Source organism: Haemaphysalis longicornis, unplaced genomic scaffold, assembly GCF_048455015.1.
Source record: "Haemaphysalis longicornis isolate Haplotype H1 unplaced genomic scaffold, Haemaphysalis longicornis Haplotype H1 scaffold_5, whole genome shotgun sequence".
Classification (NCBI taxonomy): Eukaryota; Metazoa; Arthropoda; class Arachnida; order Ixodida; family Ixodidae; genus Haemaphysalis; species Haemaphysalis longicornis.
The window spans coordinates 127,133,820-127,155,070 of NW_027526385.1; the positions used below are offsets into that span (position 1 = coordinate 127,133,820).

Sequence of the window (21,251 nt, forward strand, 5' to 3'; positions counted from 1 at the left end):
GCTTAGTTGAAACGAAGCCAGGACACGTTTGTGAATGGAAGAATGTGCCTTTCTTTACTTGGTTTGTTTGTACACTGTATCTAGCTCCAAGTCAAGGTCGCTTCACACAAGCGCTGCACATGCGACGCTTCGCTGACTGGTACGCCAGTAGGAAAATATAAGGCCTCTTGAAGGCGGGAGAAGAGTCGGCGAAGTCAATATAGGTACTAAGCAAATAAAATCAACTGATATTTTTACCGTACAGCGTAAAACTAGGGCGCGGGAAGCACGTTTTGCGCTGGGCGAACAAGCACAGCGGTCAGCAGCACGACTACGCATCTGCGAACGCTTTTCCGTCTACGAAATGCAATTGCTAGACGTGAGCTACTGTGGAAACTCGGGCGACGCTTACTGCACGATCGCAGTACAACAAATAGTCACCTAAGCGGCTTGAAATGCCAAAACTAAATAAAAGTGTAAACCGGTTGTACAATATATACCCTATATTAGCACTGCATTGGCGTCCGGCTCCGTGGCCTAGCGGTCTGAGGCGCTAGGAATTCTCTGCAAATGTTTTGCGAGTCACGAGTTCGAATCCCCGCGGGTACGTGCTTTTTTGTTTTTGTAAGTTAACTTTTTTGTTTTCCGCCGATGTTTTCTATGTTGAGTTCACCTTTTTTGGGGCCGCAACGTTCATAGCTACACGAACTAGTTCACAAAACGCGCGCAGGCTGGCACTGGCGCGCTAGCGAGTTCTCGTTGGCGTGCTGTTGCCATAAGCACCGACTGCTTGCAGGCAGTGGGCACACGCCAGAATGAACAGACCCTTGGCCTGGTGCGAACACGCTTTTTACGATACAGGCATGAGGGAGGCAAGCTCCAAATATGGGCGAAAAGCGCATGACATTTGGGCGTCTTCGGGTACGCGGAGGGCGTTCATGCACTGCGTAGGTCTCGGCTAGTGAATGCTACGACTACAAGCCGTCCTGGGAGGCTTATCTTGTGCATTTTACAGCCGACAACATGGCAGAAGCGCGGTACGATGATTACTGAGATATTAAGAATGCCCATCCAACAAAGCCATTGGTTATGTTTTACAGAACCGAAACCGAAACCGAAACTTGTGTGATTGCTAACCTTGGGCATCGTCCAATCACGGCGCCCCTCCTCTCAACGTCACAGCATTAGTTGGTGCGGCCGCCGCAAACCGCGCATGGTAGTTTTTCTTCTTTCGCGCTTTGTAAAATAATTACCGATTTGTCAACCGGATAAACGATGAAAAGTGTGCTAATTTGAGCCAGTCTACGCAGTGCAAGCAAAAACGGGAGCTTGACAAATTCGCTTCAGTGTCCCTTTAAGTTAGGAAATTTATAGCCTTGACTGTAAAGTGTTATCGTGACCGTACATGCTTTGTATGTGTACTCTAGAAGTTATAGGACGGTTTCTTCTATTTTCTGGTGTCTAATGGGTTTATGACGGATGTGGTGTGTTCTGATTAAAACGATGTCTCATAATCACTAAATTTGCAGGTATAGAGATTTGTTGTATTCTGCTAATTTGTTCTTTTACTTCACTAACAACAGCCATGTGATCCATGGTTTAGTATACTTTCTTATTCTCAGGCTGGTCATCGTGTGTTGTGAATCCAGGCGTGCACCTTTCTGGGTAAATATAACTTTTCTAATTATTTTCTAAATCTGAGTGTTGTCTGATCGGCCTATAATTTTTAATGTCCGTGGTATGTCTCTTATGTTGAACCAGATTAATGTTGGCTTTTTCTATGATATGGGCATTTTTTTAGTTTTTAAGCTTTCCTAAAATAGTGCGGCAAGCTTTCCCAGCAAAATATTACCACCATACTTCAAAAGATTCATGGCTACACCTCGTCACCCACAGTTTTCCCTCTGTTAATCCTCTTGATAGCCTTTCCTACTCCCCCTTTACATATAGGTGGACATCTCAGGTTAAGCTTGTACACTAAGTAGATTCCCTTGATTAAACGTAGCTGTCATACTCTCTGGTGTAGAATCGTTTTGCTACCTTTATCACCTTATCCATTTTGTGCATATTGTTTCCTAGTTATCTCTGAATGCGTACGTTTTCTCAATAGCGATGGCTAGCTACCTCTTAGCTGCTTTCAAACTTCCTTCTTTTTGCTGCGATCACTCGACCACGAATGTCGTTTCTTGTAGTTCTGTTCAGGTTTCAGTATAACCACAGTTGCGGCACTTTTAACCAAGGATACTCGATGCGCAGATGGTCATGTATTGAGAGCAGACAGTAATTCTTAACAGTTACGAAGCAACAGTGAACTAATTATGAGAAGTAAAGGCAACTCGACGTTTTGGTTGAATTGTCTCGGCAACTAATTGTACTATATTTTTTCGGTATACTTTCAATAGAACAACAGTTGAAGCCGCTTTTTGTAATCATAAGCGATGAGTAGATGACGGTGGTTCACTGGGAAACACTCAATGTGGAAAGCTAGCTTTGCAATACAAACCCAAGAGCGGTTCCATAAAGTTCGCTTTTTCTTCAATACTCAGCGTTATGCTGGGAAGGCGACCTATATGACCTATACCGTCAGGCGCCTTATAAGAAAATATAAATGCCAGAGTGTCTTAATTTTTATGATTTTTATGCAGGGGCCAGTTTCTGCGCGGCGGAGAAACATGTTTTAATAACAGCGGGACACGATATTACCATGGGCTACAGTTAGGGCCAGACCTCAAACAGCTCTGCGGTTATTAACCTGGAAAAACTTCGTTCGCTGCTTGCCACCTTTTGAACTTTAAAGGTCCGCTGTTCTATGGTGCTGGAACGGCGACCGCATTCCAACAATTTCAAATGTCCTATCTGATCATTCCCAGCCATAAAAGCGTAGTTCGCTTTGCGTTTTGCTCCAAGAAATACCACAGTTTTTAAACATATTTATTTGGAGATTCGCACGCACGTCACACAGCGTTGACATGCCATGGTTATGTGCTTATTCCAAACGGACATTTCTTATCGAGATTTAAATAAAGCAAGTACAGTTATATCATTATTCATGTATTTTCCGGAGATTTAGTGAATGATTGAGGACAGCAAACAATATTAGGCAGCAGCCAAATTGTTAGGCCTCAAAATTACCCACAGACCAGAAACTAGATTAGAACATTTGTGTTCTTAACACTGATAACGCAGTTTATGGCAGGGCCATTGATTTTGGAATAGGCGGGTATTTTTATGTTTGATTCCCACGACTTCTTAAAAAAACCAGAGTAAGTGCACACTTATTGATGTGAGGCTTTTATTGCACTAAAGAATGACAGGCATGTAATAAAACAGGCACTGTCTAACGACTACTTTATGTGAAAATAAAACATAAAGGAAATTATTTGAACAGGTTGGATTTCAGCGATGTCTAGGAAGCATCCAATCTGATACTTATCATTGAATAATGATTGAGTGCCTTGAAAAAGAAAATAAATTGATCTGAGACAATGGTTGTGTTAGATAGTTTCCCGGAATGTTTTTATCATACTTCTTTTCAGACTGTTCGTTCCTTTGTAATGGCATTTCAGAGCAGGTTTCAAATATTCAACTTCGTGAATCGCAAGCGTATTCTAGGCCCAGTCACCGTTGCAGGCGCTGCTTCGCCGAATGGTACATACCGATCTCCACCTAGAGACTGATGACTCATTTCATAAGATGCGCCCAGCAAATAAACTGAACAGCCGATTCGGAATGAACAAATAAAATCTGGTTCATTATCAATACATTGAAAACTTCCGAATCACAGAGGAGCATACACTCCTCAGAAAACACCCACTCACACAAGCTCGCCTTATTCGCTACTTTCCTGGGGAAAGCTCTCTGACAGCTATGGCTGTCATATTACCAGTGGCATTCATTTTATAGGGCTTCCACCAGGAACTTTGTTACACAGTTGAATTGCCCCTTGAAGGTCCAGGGGAAAATGCTCAATATCAGAAAGTGTAGCATTCGCTATAATTGGCGGCCCCTGGTTTCACGCACTTGCAGTGTGTACGGAGACCCTGTCAAAGCTTTGCAGTCGCGCATTTGGTCTAAAAAGATATGAATTATTTTTATGACCGAGAGCGATCGGCCCACTAAAAAAACTTGAGCTTTAAAAAGGGACTGTGTCACACTGCTACGTTTTGCATATTAACTCCAGGGATCCCACTACTTATTATAGAATTTGCATTTTAGTGTCTTTTAAGGGTTCCCTATTGCGCGGCGCGAGTTGAAGCAGCTTTTACCTTGATGTCTGCTTTTTCGTTTTATTGCACTCTCTGGCGTGCTATCATGCTATCTTTGTTGCGTGCCGTCATACCAGCGTAATAGTAGGCTGTATATAACTCACAGGCATATCGTGCGGAGCATGCTCAAAAGTACACGCTTTCAAGACGCCTAATTGAAGGATTTCAAGTAAATATACAGCACTGAGCCCAAATGCTACTGTAGCAACGCGACAGACCTGAGGGCAACGGTCTTGAACACCGTTAGCAATTTTTGCATTCACGGAAGGAAATTTGCCACTGTTTGCACGTTGACCTCCACTGCGCTTGTTTATGGTCCTGGAACGTATACCTCAAACCAATTCGTTCAATACAGGCCAATATATATTACCCCTCTATTAAAGTGATAAAACCCTAGCGTGACGGTAGCCCTACCCAAATAAAAGAATATGGTCCGGCATTTTTGTTCATGAAAGCGCAACCAACAAACACGGGGACCTGATCAAAATTTTGAAATAAGATTTTCCGACCTGAACAGTGGCGAAGCTCCAACTTTCAAGCTGACGACTAAGGCTTCAGTAATCAGGTATGTTTGTAGCCAGGCGTAACGAGCACATGCACAGAAGCACAGCAACAAACCACAAATAATTTTGGCACAACTGGAGGAGACGGTTGCTTTTTTGAATCGAAGCAAAGCACGTTGTAGCACAGCTGAGAGCTGTCAAAACACTCGCAATCAAGGGCGCTGATCGAGCCAGAACTGTTAGAAACAAACAGCTTTCGGCATCTGTGTGTTCTGCATTCTCTTATATTGCACGATGACGCGTGTTCAATTCCTGGCCACGGCGGCCGCTTTTCTGGAGGAGGCGAAAAGCAAAAACGCCCGTGAGTACATGATTTAGGCAGATGTTGAAGATCCCCAGGTGGTCAAAATTATTCCGGGGCCTTACACTACGGCGCGCCTCAACGGCTGCGGTGCATTGGCGCGTTAAACATTACAACCAGTCAATCAATGCCTTGTTTTATACATTATCTAGTGTAATTGTATATCCCAGCTTCCCACTACCAGAGCGTGGAGGTAGAAAGCTCAGTAACATACCGGAAGCTCGCTTCTTACTCTTATGGCGGGTGCCGCGCGCGCAAATTTATCACCCAGAATTTTCTTTTTTTGAGCCTTCATTTTGAGTTGCTGGAGCCCCGGGTCCAGGTTGCAACACACGGTCAGACGGTCAACAGTTTGGCCTGTGTTCCCGTGAGATGCCTATCAGGTCGGCTTGCAAGCTACAATGATATTCCCTGCGCGCTGGGTACGAAGGGTGGAAGGAGAACGTCAAGCTGACTCGGTGTTTTATGTTTCGTAGGCGAACGATTTGTATTGTTAGCTCCAGGATTTACAAGCAGCAGCTGGAGTTAAGAAGCACGCCGTTCGTATCTTCGTTGCGCGCCGTTCGTATCTTCGTCTACTTTTCGATCCTATTACCCGGCTACTGGCCTGGCCGCACTGCGCCTGCCATTGAGACGCCGGTCTGTCATTCGTGCCACGTAGTGTTACACAGAGAAAGCTGTGCCTCAAAAAACCTGCCGAAAGGAGAAGAGGCGACCTAAATGAGGCACAGGCAATGCGTGCTTGCTCCACTGGAAGTTCATTTTCACACGCGCTCACCCAGGCTGCGCAGATTCAGTTACTCTAGATGTCGGGTGAGTGTTCTGCGTTTTGGCCCGGCTGCTCCCTTTGAGATATACCAACGCAGTTTTTGTCCCAGAGTTAGTTGGTAGCCGGAAGCCAAACTAATAAACTAGGTAGCCCGATGTCTTCAGCGATAGAAACACCGTCATCTTAAAATTACCATTCAATTACAATTTTATTCTGGGCAAACTAGCCTAATTTTATTCCCATTCCATTCCTCCAAGCATTGTCCTTATTCTATTCCCATTCCATTTCGGCATCAGGAAAGGTGGAATGCATCCGGAGACATTCCAATTTCGGAATGGTAACTCCGCCACAGTGATCTCTAGGAGTAGAATAAGACTCGTTCTTTACAACTTTTGGGGGAAGACAGCGTGGTAGTCGGGGTCACTGGGAGCATAATAGGAGATTTCGCCCGCACCATAATCGGCAGCCTGATTCCCTTCCAGAGGTTTGTCGGAGTGACGACGTCGTTCATTTTCTTTATTTTATTTGCAGAATCGGTTTTAAGCGTCTAGGTACTTCTCCGTAAGTTAAGAGTTTATTTACCGTTTCAGCACATGTAGTGATGCTAAAGCATCTGACCATTTGTTAAGCTAGGTAGATCTCCAATAGGAGGGTTCAATTTTCACTTCTTCTCTAGTTCCGGTGGGCCAATCATATACTCGTAACGTTCCCACTATGTATCACTGGAAACATTGTAGCCTTCGTAATTTTAAAGTGTTGCTGCCGGCGTATCTGTTATGTATTTACAGTTTTCAAACTTTCTCGAAGGAATTTCGTCGTTGTTTGTGGCCGGTCCTTTGTCGGTAAGTATCCAAGTTCTACACCAGGTAGGGGGGGGGGACTTTTTTTGGAGTCACTGAATCGGCAACATGTTACCCATGACGGCCACTCGTTTTTTTTGCAGGAGGTGCCTATAATAATTAGAACGACCGGTCGTGGCTTTGTTTTCGGAGAAGGGTCTTTACGCTTGCAGGTCACCAATCTGCATTTGTTTTCACAAATATTCTAGGTACATAAATGAAGCGCCTTTCGGTGGTCATAAAAAGTGAAGGTTTGGGTGCTTCTCTGTATGATGATGATGCTGCCTATTTGAGTTCTTTTATTCCGTGCAAGGTTCTGCGACCGTAGGCTGCACTATTTGAGTTAGGTAATGTGTGGTGGCGCACGTTTTGTTATTTCTGCTTCTTTTATTCCTTTTATTCCTAGGATAATGTTTACAAATTTGGCTGAGTTATCAGGATTCTCAATATTTTTGAGATATGTCTCCGCAGAGACATACGGAGGAAATTTACTGTTTACTAGGTTACCACGCCGACCTATTTTCAGGTAATTTCTACCTGCGCAATCGGTGCCATGCATGGAATGCCCTACAGAGCTTGCGGGGGTACCTGGGAAGGAAACGTTTAACAAAGTTGCTTTTTAGGCAATGATTTTACCTCTACCGCCTTGGCGTCGGTCCTGACCGTTGATCACAAAAGAAAACTCCCATGAACAAATAAATTCATTCACTTACTGCACCGCCAGGGATCGAATCTGGAACGAATAAAGAAACAAAAAGAGAGCCTGTTGTCTTCGCGATTCCCCTACGGGCACTTTTTTAGCACATGAAATTTATTGATCTACATATCAACGTAGAAACCCATATGCAACTATGTACAAATACAAATATGTTGGTTCTATAGGCATAAAAATGCCCCGCACGGGGTACATTTATTTATTTATTTCTCTAATACCCACACCACCAGGGGCATTACAGTGGTGGTGAAGAACACAACAAAATAACACAGGGTTGCAGTTCGCCGCACACCGGCCTTACAGTATTGCAAGCGCACAAAACATCTGTACAATGCAGATATACACCACAAATAACCACCTATAAAATCGTTAGGTTTATACAACGCAAATAGAAAAACACTCAAAACAACCAAACGCGTTACACCAACTTCGAAAAGAACGAATCATTTGGTATAACCGATACAATGTGATAGGGCAAGTTGTTCCAGTCGCGAATAGTCTGGGGGAAAAAAGACCACCGAAACGATTGAGTTTTGCAAAAGTACTCCTTTACCTTAAATGGGTGATCGGTACGTTTTGATGTATAATGGGGAGCAAGAGATAGTTTTCATGTACTATGCCTGTTTGACAATGATAAATTGCATGGAAAAGTTTTAATCGAAATCTTTGTGACGCTATTGGAGACACCGCAGATCCCGAGCCCCAAACATCAGCTGTAAGCTACCCTGGTGATGTGTATTTAAGGTGAAGGGTAGAAACCTCAAACGGTGGCCGTCAGAGCCCAGGTCAAGCCCCAGCCGATGGGCTCCCTGCCTGTTTACCAGGCACGGAGCTCCAGGATCTCTCAAGCTATCAGGGTAAGGGTTGAGAAAAAAATACCCCCGTCTCATGCTTTTATACAATGATACATGGTATTTTCAACTCCTACCTCCTCCCCTAAACATGATCGGTCCCTCAAAAGGGGCCGCACCTAAGTATCTTTTCCCGATTGCCATCGGTAACCTTTCCTGAACAAGATCACTTCTCTCGATTTCTGGTCATGGAAGCCCTCAGTCCAGCCCACCTTCTTGCATCGCAGTCAGTCTTCTTGATCGCAAAATATCGTGAAGCCATATTAGGAAAATCCTATAATGCCAAAACACAAAGGACTGGTGAAATCCTCATTAGGTAAGCGACAAGCTCAAGTCCACAAAGCTTCTAGCTCAAACTAGACTGGCTGATCTGGACATCAGTGTCACACCCCATCGGAGCCTCAACAGCTCGCAGGGAGTGATATCTGAGACAGTACTTCTGAACGAAATGGCTGTAGATCCCCTTGCGGGCTTGAAGGATCAGGGCGTCACTGCCATAAGACGTATCACAATCCGCAGACTTGACAAGGAGATTCCCACCAAGCACATCATCGTGAATTTTAACCTCGCAGTTCTTCCCCAACCTATACATTCAGGCTTTTTCCAATGCTCCATCCGTATTTACATCCAAAGCCTACGGCGCTGTTTTAAGTGCCAGCGGTTCGGGAACGGTACGAACTCTTGCCGTGGCCTAACAATTTGTGCAAAGTGTGCGGCGCAAGAACATCCGAGAGACAATTGTCCATCTTGCACCCTCACTTGCGTGGACTGAGGGGGCAACATGCGGCATACTCCAGCAAATGTGCGAAATTTCTAATCGACAAAAACATCATCAACATAAAGGTCCGTGAGAACATCACCTTCCACGAGGCGAAAAAGAGGCTCACCTCTCACCCCCCGGGTAGGTACGCTGATTATGCTCGCCGGGGGGCGGAGCGGTGTATGGTTTCCACATGGACCCAGTTCAGCGAGCCTGACCTTCCGGGTCGGTTATCTCAGGCAACCCAACCGGTCTTTTAGGAAACCCAACCGCAAGCCTGTATGTGGAATGCTACAAATGGTGCCTAGAGCACCAGCGAACTTACGTGGAGCTTTTATGTTCTTCTTAAATCACATGAATAAATAACCATCCTTTTAAATATATTTTTATGAATACCTCCACATGACAGCTCTTTTTAAACCACCCATTCATTTTCGTTCCCTTCTCACACAGAGCGAGAAAGGAGGCGGCTTTCCTTAATGTTTCCTTTTATGCAGAAATGCATTCCAGTCGGGGGTTGTCGTGCGTCCAATGGCCGGCGTGCGCAGCGCGTCTCATGATGATTGTGGCATGATGCTCGTAGGGATTGGCCAACCAAAAAATCCATCACGAGATAGCTTCGCGTTCAACCACCATCGTCATCTTCCCGTAGGGGAACCGCTGAAGAAGAAGAAGGAGAAAAAGACAAAGCTGCGAAGAGGAGGGCTGCGTGAATTTTGGCTACTGTTATCCTCCTCGGCCGGCGCATCTTCCCGATCTGAACCCCGTCGAAGAGCGGCTCATCGCGCCTCGACTCCCCTTCATGAGCATCAGGAGGCTGACTCGAGGCAACGGGCAGTTTTGAATCACGAGACAGGAGGTGAACGTGCCCATCGACGTATCCAAGGTTGAGCAGTGCCTTCCTCGCATGGTACCCGAGGACTTTGCGTTCGACGTTCACATCAAGCGGAGGCTGATGAGTCCGGCAACATACAAGCGCGGGTTGGTGAAGCGCGGCAACATCCTGGGTTGGCTCAAGCACCTGGAACACACCCCGCTGTATTGCGCCATCAACGTTCGGGTCGATTGGAGTCGGCTCGATCACTTCGATGACGGCGGCGAACGAGAGGAACCGCAGGAAGACGACGTCGATGACGCTGATGGTGAGTTCGAAACGATTCCCGACGACGTTGACGTAAACGATCCTCTGCAGTTGGCGGTTGCGTTCAACGCGGTCTCGAAGACGCTTCTCTATAACGAAGCGGAAATTACGGGTGTGGGAAAAGAAAAAAAATAAATAATTACGCTCACACTCTCGCCTCTCTCTTCGCCATTAATCGCATCACACTCATTGGTGCACACAATGCATTTCTGCACCCTCACAATCCTCCTCGGGGAGGTGCGGGGATTTTTTAAAACGCCTCTAATCATCTTGCATTGATTTTATAACACCAAGGACCCTTCGCACTGTGTCGTGTGACTTGTATTTCATCCAACTTGATAAAAGTAGGGTACTGATAAAAGTAGGGTACCGAGAAGTGCAATTCTGCAGCACTTTCTTTCACTGCAGGAGAAGGACCAGTGCACAGAAGTTTAAACCGAGGCCTCCAAAACTTCTCCAACTTCTGCTTCTTCTTTAGCGGTTCCCCTACGGTAAGATGATGACGGTGGTTGAACGCGAAGCTATCTCGTGATGGATTCTTTGGTTGGCCAATCCCTACGGGCATCCTGCCGCAATCATCATCAGAGGCGCTGCGGACGGGGCCAGAGCAACGTACACGCCCTCCTCTTCGCAGCTCTTCTTCTCCTTCTTCTGCGTCAGCGGTTCCCCAACGGAAACATGACGACGGTGGTTGAACGCGAGGCTATCTTGTGATGGATTCTTTCGTTGGCCAATCCTTAGGGGCTCCAGCCACAATCATCACCAGAAGCGCTGCGGACGGCGCACGGACACGGGACATCCCCCGAGCAAGACGTGCTTCGCATCTAAAATAGCCACGGTTGCTGACTTGCGTTTCTCATTAGCGGTACTGGGATACCTTTTCTGAGCCATTGTTGTGAAATGAGCCTCATCCACCTAGAGCGAAGAAGATACCAGAAGTATGTTACCGGACATGAATGCGACACTGTCAAAGGTAATATATGAAAAGTTTTAGAGGCGAAGTAGGGGAAGTTTTCTGCGACCATTAATTAAATTGTATGCGGTGAATTCTACTAACGTTGGTATGATCAGTTTGAATTTTGCTCATATTGAATAAAAGACTCAATTTGTTGCGAAATTCTGATGAAACCTTTATTTATATTGACTTCAACGAAAGGTGCGATTCTGTGTTGGAGGAATAGGCTTTGAAAATATCCAACATGGTTTTAGGAGTTGTATAACTGAAAGAGAGAAGTTGAGTCCTCTTGGCACTAATAACAGCTATTCTAGTCTTTCTTAGGATAACTTTCTTGGCCACGCCTGAAGGCACTCTCGAAGTAAGCGAGCTCCTTATTGCCGTACAATAAATTTCGAATACGCTTCAAAAGAGGGCGGCTCATACATTCTTTTTCAACTTAACGAAGTGGTTCTTACCCTTAGGTGGGTATTTTCCAGGGATTTTAAGCGGCGGAAATTTAGTTAGGTAATACACGGTAAGTATTGCAGTAAACATTATAATAGGCAGTGTTATCCCGAGGGGACAGAAGGGGGAGGAGACATAAAACGAATGTTTCACGTCCCTCAGTTGTATTTTGTTGACTTGGTCACTGACATCTTGGGACAGACTGTTTAGCCCGTCTTGTAATTACAGTCTGAAGTTATTACAAGCCAGCTTCGAAAAGCAAAAAAATCTCCTTAAACATCCATGAAACAGTTTGAGCAGTCACGCCAAAAGCAAACTGCCATTGGGAAATGAATTTAACTCGTTTTGATCCCCGAACATGCATATACAGCTCATTTTCAATATGAACTACGACCTCGCACAGGTTCGCAGAGAATTATCTTACTTATTTTTATACCCAACCTTTTTAGGTAAAGGTTGCGAAGTTTTTCTGGTAACTGCAGCTTTGTATTGTTTAGTTTCTGTCGATGAATCTGAGGCATGTTTAAAAAAATGCCTCATTCAGAGACGTTTGGTATAACCTTCCATACAATCAGCTAAGAATGTGATCATGACACGGTACGTTTCACATAAACATATCGTGATAGATTAGATAAAATATATTGCTGTTCAAAAATTGCTGACAAATTATTTTGATTTTGTGGATGAAGTTATAGCAAATATCAAAATTTACCTCCACAAACGGTCTGTAATCGCCTTGCTTCTAAGCCTTGAAAAGAGGGCAAGAAACCAGAAGATGTCGCCGCCGACATACAGCACGTGCATGAAGATATCTCTGCGAGTGGCTGCCCTGACTCATTTGTGAACTCAGTGGAACGTCATTTATAACGTTCTAACGAGGAATTAGCGAACACTTGGCCCGTTTTCTGTGCCCGTATGATGTACAGGTAGCGTACAACCCAACACAAAAGTTACGGCGCTCCCTGGTGAACGTGAAGAAAAATCTCACAGAGGAAAAGTTCTTAGGAGTAATCAACACCAGTCCCTGCGCAGACTGCGACAGAAGCTACGTCTGCAAGACAGGCAATTTTCAGCAGAGGCTCAAGCAGCACCTGCGCGACGTTAGAGCGGCGAACGTGTCTTCTAACGGTCTAGCCGAACACGCAAAAGCAAGACACCATGAAATTCATTGGGCGAACGCGAAAATAATCGGAAAAGAAAAGAATTGCCCCTAAAGGCTTTATTGAATCTCTAACAATCCAGTCCACGGAGCGCACACATAATCGCAATGACGGCAACTTCCCACGCGCGTACGCAGGCTGCCTACGTCGCATCTTGAAGGAAACATAACGGAATCACTTTTCCCCCGCTGTTCATTGTGAACAAGGCACCCGCACTGCAACCGAAACGTTTTTTTTTTATTTTAAATATTCTTGGTCGGTGCCAGCTCTTATTGTTGTCAAAATATACCATAGTTCTATTTTACGCTGTTTAAAAAACCTGCAACTACGGACTAGATCACAAGTTTTTATGCGCAAGATTTCTTGAGTTAGCGTTTTAGATAAATTTTCACGTGAGTGTGGCGTTTGCGTAGTACATCTATACCCCTGGGAACATCACAGGCGCAATAAAATAAACCTTGTGCATCTGGTACTGAAGAAAACAGATTTAGGCAATGTTTTTTTGTCGCTCCTCATTTATTGTGCTTGCTAACCCGCCGGCATTTATTCAATTGGTATATGTTTGTTTTCGCACAAAACACATAAAAGGCTGCTCAAAGTTCGCTGAACTTTGATAAGTTGACGTTCTGTAAGGTATAAATTCCGAAGTGCTTTTTGAGGCCCTGGTATGTACTGTTCCAAGCAGGTGCTTCAAACTAGACATACTGCTAAGATTAACACTCGTCGGAGCAGCACGATACTCCACAAAATATGCATGGGCCAATTGTCGTAGTAATTTCAGCAGTAACGCTGGGTAAGTTTTTCCTCCCAATATAAGTACTTTTTGAGTAAACTTTATCAAATTAACCCTAATTCTTCAAGAAGCGTTTAGTGGTTTGAGAATTTAACTATTTGGCCAAAAATATACCCCTTGTTAGAAAAGTAACAGGCGAATCGTACCCTCGGAACGGAGCTCCATGGTTAGTGCTCAAGGAAAAAACACTGGCAGCAAAGCCAAATTACAAAGCAGGGGCCATCTCCTCTCTGCCGCTTTTCCTAGATATTTGCAGTGACTCTCCGTCTTTTTTTGCTGCGAGTTGTAAAAATAAAAGAACAACCAGGCACCGAAGAAGTTGTATTATACTTCCAGTGTTGGACTCATCCTGTGGAGATAGGTTCATGACGGAGCAACTGCGATGTTAAGCATGCACGCAAAGAATTCTCTTGCTACAAACGGGGACTATCAAGGCCAAAAGCGCACAAATCTTTTCCTAGAAGAAAAAGTGTCTCAAAACTGCAACAAAACATAAGGACTGAAGTTCTCTAGACGATGTGTTTGATGGGCTGGTTGAGCTAACCTTCACCTCAATTTAACAGGTTTTAAAACACAAATACACAAAAATAGATAAAACTCATCCTGCACCGCTCCTCTGTTTCATTTCGGCGCCGACATTTTAATGCTAGCCAACAGGAGCGTGCGTTTTAAAACTAAAGAACAGTTCCGGTACACTTAAGCACTTGTTTGGCATTGTTAAAACTAAGCGCGATATGTTCTATTCAATGTGACACAGCCCGGTTAGGAAAATGTAGTATACTACGCAGTCACTTCTAACAGATGGATCAGCCGTGAGCTCAGATGTGATCATCGCAAGCCAACACCAACTTAAGGGTAAGGAGAATTTTAGTTTGTTGTGCTGAAAATTCAATTTACGAGCGAGCTGCAGCTTCTGAAGAATGCTTTTCCTGCCGTGGCCCTGTCTTCCCAATTATGTTGATATTCCGGTTCGGATATTGATTTCACAAAAAAAGTGTACTTTGTTAAACGCTTGAGATTGTTTCCCAATAGCTGTCATGATCGCACGATCCTTCCTAGGTGTGGGTGTGCTTTGTGAGGCCTTAAAGCTTGTTGAAAGAGGTCACGGCAGTCGCTAATGACTCTCATGGTGACTTTCCGGCTAATTTTCCACCTGGAGGAAAAGTAGAAAGAAGCAGAAAAGCGCAAGCTTTTTTTTCGGCTATGATTTTTAATTAATGCTATTCTTTAAGACGTAAGACTACTGCGACGGTACTGTGAGCATCGCAGATGCAGCCAAAGGCAGGAGTGCAGCCCGTTGGCTTGCTGCCTACCCAGTCTCACATTTAATCATAGACTTCTGGACATGACCCCCCGCCGTAATAGCTGCCATTTCACTGCGCTAACCACTTCCAGTTCAGCCGAGTGCCTGTAGTCTTATGTGTGGTCTCGTAATTATAAAACCACAGCACCCTTTAAAGTTTATCACACTATTTAACGGTCTTCCTTTAAAAAGCGCTTTGGAATCCGGTGCTCCCGGTGGTGTGCTCTAAATACGGAGAAAAACACATTGAACCTACTAGCTGTTGATACATGCAACAACGTTTTCACAGAGCGTCTGGTAATATACCAGCACTGCAAAAATCCAAGTCCACGCTGATGAGCCCCGCCCCAGAAATTGCTGTATGGTTGTAATTAGGGGTGTGGTCGCAAATATATTAATTTCGCACATCCCATGAAGCTTTGCGTCAGGGGGTTGGAATTAGCTCCTGCCGAAGACTGACCAAAATTACAAAGCCTACTTATTGCTTTTGCTACTTAAACTACGCCTGAACACGGTAGTACAGGCTACACACGGTACCGTGTCTTCGAATGCAGTGAAACACCTATACACTGCACGAAATGTTAACGTTTCGGTCTTGTGCCTGGGGTATGCACATTTACCTTGTGCTGCGCCAGGTGTTCATTAAATCAAGATCGTTCCGCAGGTCGAGTAATGATCGTCGCGGTTCTAACTGTACTAATCACGACGAGTCCACACCCCTTCACTGCCAAGTTTCCCGTAAATAGAATGCTAACGCAAGGGTCAAGACGGACAACCAAATTGATCATAAGTCACCAAAGTACTTGTGCAACACCACCGGAGCACAAAGGCAAATAAAACTCCAAATGGGAATATAAAAAGGCATGATGGTTACACTTCGGTCGATGTGGACAAGGATTTCCCACCTTTAGGTGTTTGTGATTTCGGGAAGTCGGAGAAACTCCACACGGGAGCAACAGCAACCGAGCCTACTCTTGAAGCCTCCTATACAGCTTCACAGCGAGATAAAACTGCGCGTATATCGCCAGTTGTGTCCTAGGTTCCAACCGCGGCTTCAGTTCTACCCTCGCCTAGAGCAAGGTTAACTAATGTTAGTACACCCATAGACGCTAGTGATGCAAGACTTTCCAAATCCGCACACTCTACGTTTGTTAAAATCATTCCGAAACCTTCAATTAGCAAGGTCACCCGAAACGAAGCTCCATAAATTTATTTATTGCGGAGGCCATGCGTACATTTAAGTCTCTGTTCTCTTGGCCATAAGCTGAAGCAGTTATGACACTCGACGACTCCGCAAATCGCTGCCTCACTCAAAGCCTGTAGGTGTTACAACGCCAGCCAGTATTCTTAAAATGTAACGAATCTACAATGCCACAGTTATCTAGTGAAATGCATGTGGGCTGCAGTCACGTCTACAAGATTTCACAAGATTTGTGAAGAAGCATCGTTTCCTAGTTACCCCAATCTCGGAATCACGTCTATCTCAAGACGTACACTTTTGAGGACACACGTTATTTAATTCCGAAGCTGGTTTACCAGCGACAAGAGCACTCTAATATCTGAGAAGTGACAGTCCATTTATACACAATGATGTAATGCCAAGTTCAGTGAACGAATACGTAGCAGCCACTGTTGAAAGCGATGGTTGTTCTTTCACAGTCTTTGCCACCTGTATGCCACCCGGAAAGGCATACAGGTGGATAGTGATTCTTTCTAGACTATTCTTCTTCTTGTGCCGCCTGCGCTGTGCACACACTGGGTATTTCAGTGCCCATCACCTATCAATAGGAAACCATGAAACACCAATCAAACCAGAGCATTTAATAATTTTGCTTATGGCTGTACTCTACAAACGAGAACCAATTTTTTTCGCAAAGGTGTTTCAGTGCTCTCGACGTCACTGTGGTTTCCTCCCTACTGCTTTCTAGAATAAGCTGTTCTGTGGACACTGTATCCCAATGGCAGCGACCGCCTCCATATTTACATAACTCGGCACTTTCTTCAAGGGTTTGTCAGAAGATCAGGTCCATTTCTCAAACTGGGATGTTTTCACCACAGCAATCAAAGAGGTCCTAGGTTATGTTTTGTGCTACGATGACTTTGTAAGCACGATGGCCACGGCACGCTAAATAAACACGAAGACAGTCATATTGCCAAAGTCATACAATGTCGCTCACGCCGGGTTTAAAACGCTTCGTGCCATACGCCCGTGATTGGACAGAAGAGCGCGCAGAACTGCCACCTGAAGACATTCCAGCATCCAGATGCGTGCAGAGAGCCTTGATCAGCACATGTGTAAATTGCTAGCCAGAGTGAGTTGGACCCTAGGAAGCCAGTTACTACAATATGTCGCCTGGTCCGAAGTCTATGAACACTACCAACGTGTCTCCATCGATTGAAATTTATTTTATTGCGTAACAAGCTCACATTAGACGTCGCAGACATTTTCTTTCCAAGAACTGTGGTTGCATCAACATCGCCTGCGTTACTTAACTTGCGTCGTATTGGACAGCCATCCGATAAAAATCCCCTCATTGATTACCCTGTTATTATATCGGAACTTGTCATGGCTCTATCATCGGTTGACAAGTTCTTCCCCAGGCTCATACGGTGTAACCTACACTGCGCTCTGTAATCTAGGGGATGTGGGGAAGATACTTCGTCTGGACATTTCAAACCAATCATAAAAGACCAGTCGTCTTCAGCTCACCTGGAAGACCACTGGAATTGTGCCCGTATGAATACCAGAAAACCATCCCAAAGACATTTATTTGTACCTACCTATTGGACTTTTGACCTCTCTGGGAAAGCCTATGAAAACCATTGTTCTGCTTCAATTAAATTGGGATCTCTCAACCAGAAGTCTTTACCCGCCACAAATGCTGGGTTTCCAAAAGGGCAGGAGCATTATCTACATAGTTATTGCCCTTGCAAAATGTGTTACGCGTAAAAAAGCAATTGATGACACCGTCCCAGGGTTGTTTTTGGACTTCAAAGCTGCGCATGGCTTTGTAAGCATGACGCTATCCGCTTTTTAATGAATTTGTTATATACTGGTGGTCGTATGTATGATTGGCTCTCGAACTATCGCTGCGACAGAACCGCCTTTATCACCACTCCTGACGGCGGCACAATGAAGCATCGCGTTACTCCTGGAGTTCCTCAAGGTGGAGTATTCAGTCCAGCACTTTTTGGTATTTCCCTTGTTGGCATTGAAAGGTGTTTTCCAGGACCTGTCAAAATTTTCCTACACGCAGAAGATGTTTGCATATGGTACCCGGGCCGCAATTGGCATGTGCTCCGTGTGAAGGTTAAGCGGAAAATTGAGGCCATCTCAACGTTCCTCGTGGCAGCAGACTGAAAAATCTTCCTTAAAATCAACTGCAATCGCTTTCACGAAGCGAGACGTTACACGGTGCGAGCTCAGAATGATGGGAACACCAATATCTTACGTCACACAGCACAAATTTCTCGGCGCCACATTAAACGGATTTTTACATGAACACCAGACATCCGAAGTTTGAAGGAAAAGTTCTCATCACTGTATATTATTTTTCTAATGTTTCTAGCAACACCGCTGGTAGCACTGTATACTCGCTTCTTCGTCTCTACGACGACTTATGCGACGTTCCGGGGCACTACAGTCTTCGTGCCTGTATGGCATGGTTATTCAACTTGTGTTCCTAGCTCCTGAAACAGGCAGGCACCAGTTATTCCGTTTTATTATTGGTGCAAGAAGCGCTCTTAGTTCTTCGTCATACCACCCCAATTAAAACCAGGTATCATGCTGGCGCTCGCCACTGCCCCGTTGTTTCAACCTTTCGAGCTCGAGTTGCAGCTCTAATACCTTGCTTGTTAGCTGCTGTACATCCGCCGGTCCTGATGTACCTGTATCAGTGGCCACTCAGGCAAAATGACCCGTATGTAGTAGCATTATGGCATTAGGCTCATACGCAACTACAACATTTCAGGGTTTCTCAGTGTTGACGCCCTACGAGCGCTTCGGTTATCTATTCCCCTATTCACTCCTGAATTCTCTGCTCCTGCTCGGGTGGTTGCTACCATAGGGCCCCCGGAGGAAACACCATAGGGGCCTATTTAAATATATGCCAAGACTTCGTTGCGGCAGGCTTGGTTGGCAGGCGTCCGTGAGGCGCCCCGCTGAGGTGTCGCCTGTCGAAAAGCGGCCGCTGCCGGCTTGAGTCGGAGCTCACGAGGCCTCCCTCTGAGGGGTCGCTCATTGAATGGCAGCTGTTGATGCAATGATCCTGAGCTCACGATGCCTCCAGTGAGGTGTCGACTTGTCGAATCGTGGCCGCCGCCTCTTTCAGCTGAAGCTCACGAGGCGTCCCGCTGAGGTGTCGCCTTGTGGGATCGCGGCCGCCGCCAACTTCAGCAAGAGCTCACAACGCCTCCTGCGGAGGTGTCGCCCCGTCGAATAGAACCTGCCATCATTTGAACCGAAGCTCACAAACCCTTCCGCTTAGGTGCCCCATCGTCGGACCGAGCCGGAGCCACCGAGACCTCCCGCTGAGGTGTCACCTCGTGTAATCTAGGAGTCTTTCACGTCGTTGGTCCGAGCCGAAACTTGCAATAAAGCATTGAAGGAGTTGCTCAGGTATTCCCCACTAACTTCACCACGCCATCGTGCTCATCCTGTTGAATGCGCCAGTTGTATTTCGCCTCTTCATATTCTTGGTGAGTGGTGAAGACGAAATAGCGAGGTTCTTTTTATGCTCGAGCCGAGAGGATGGTGTCAGCTTGCCCCAATGACCGACGTCCGACGCTTCAGGAAGGTTGCGGATGAGCACGGCTTTTCGTGCGGGATATTAGGTTGTTTTACACTATTTTTATTAGCCCAAGTATTTACATTAGGACAGCATAACTGCAATTTTGTCACTCCGCCTGCAGCGTCCCATTAAGCCAAGATCTATATTAAATCCCCTCGACTGACCCAGGACAAAACCTGACACTGTGGTTTTGATTCCAAAAGCTAAAAAAACCTTAACAGCATGATTCGTATGGGCCAGAGATTGCCGACAAGAAGTCACCAATACTAAACACGTTACCAATTGTGGTAAAATGACCCAACACTCTCTCTCATTGAATTCATATTACGTTTCCAATTTGCTTTATTGCAACCGGCAAACGCTGACAGAATAGAACTAGCCGAGCTCTCGAAGTTAAATAATAAGCGTAAGACAGCTGACATACGGAAGTATAATATGGAGAGGATCGAATACGCTCTAAGAACGGAGGTAGCCTAAAAGCCGTGAAGATACGTCTTGGCGTGGGGAAAAATCAGATGTATGCACTTAAGGATAAGAAAGGCAATGTCATCACAAATAGGGATAAAATAGTCACAGTGGCCGAGGCGTTCTATAGGGATCTGTACAGTAGCCGGGACATACAGTATAATGCCGAACGAGACAGTAGTTCGGAGGAGATAGACATTCCACCAGTAACGACCGAAGAAGTTAGGAAGGCTTTGAAAGAAATGAAAGGGGGCAAAGCACCTGGTGAGGATCAGATAACAGCAGACCTCTTCAAGAATGGCGGAGAAATTGTACTTGAAAAACTGGCAAACCTGTATCCGCAATGCCTAATGACCGCAATGGTACAGGAATCTTGGAAGAACGCGAACATCATCCTAATCCATAAGAAAGGCGACATGAAGGACTTGAAAAATTACAGGCAAATCAGCTTACTGTCAGTCGTCTACAAGGTATTTACCAAGGTAATCGCTAACTGAACCTCTGCAACCTTAGATTTCAGTCAACTTAAAGAACAAGCAGGGTTCCGTAAAGGTTATTCAACAATGGACCATATTCACAGGATTAATCAAGTGATGGAGAAGTGCGCTTAGTATACTGAACCCCTATACATAGCCTTCATAGATTATGAGAAAGCATTTGACTCGATCGAAACCCTAGCAGTCATTCAGGCATTACGGAACCAGGGGGTAGATGAGCATTAGGTAAGAATACTAGAAGATATCTACAGTGGGTCTACAGCTACCGCCATACTCCATAGGGAGAGCAGTAAAATACCTATAAGGATGGGTGTCAGACAAGGAGACACAATCTCTCCAATCTTATTCACAGCATGCTTACAAGAAGTATTCAGAACGTTGGATTGGGAACAGGTGGGAGTAAGGGTTAATAGAGAATACCTCAGTAACCTCAGATTTGCTGATGACGTTGCCTTGCTAAGTAACTCGGGAGACGAATTGCAAAGCATGCTTTCCGCACTGGGCGAGCAGAGTAGAACCGTAGGCCTGAAAATTAATATGCAAAAAACTAAAGTAATGATCAATAACCTCGGGACAGCACAGCAGTTTGAGATAGGTAACGAGGCAGTGGAAGTGGTAAGCGAATATATCTACTTGGGCCTAGTTGTGACCCCAGATC

The 21,251-nt window shown here is 45.2% G+C and overlaps 1 long non-coding RNA gene across 1 annotated transcript in view; it reads left to right on the forward strand.

Annotated features, from left to right (window-relative positions):
* The first annotated feature begins 13,431 nt into the window (after positions 1-13,431).
* LOC144139396 (uncharacterized) overlaps positions 13,432-21,251 on the forward strand; it is a 124,700-nt gene continuing 116,880 nt past the window's right edge. The window contains exon 1 of the long non-coding RNA XR_013316182.1: positions 13,432-13,538. This is a non-coding gene — a long non-coding RNA (uncharacterized LOC144139396). The remainder of the gene's footprint in view (positions 13,539-21,251) is intronic.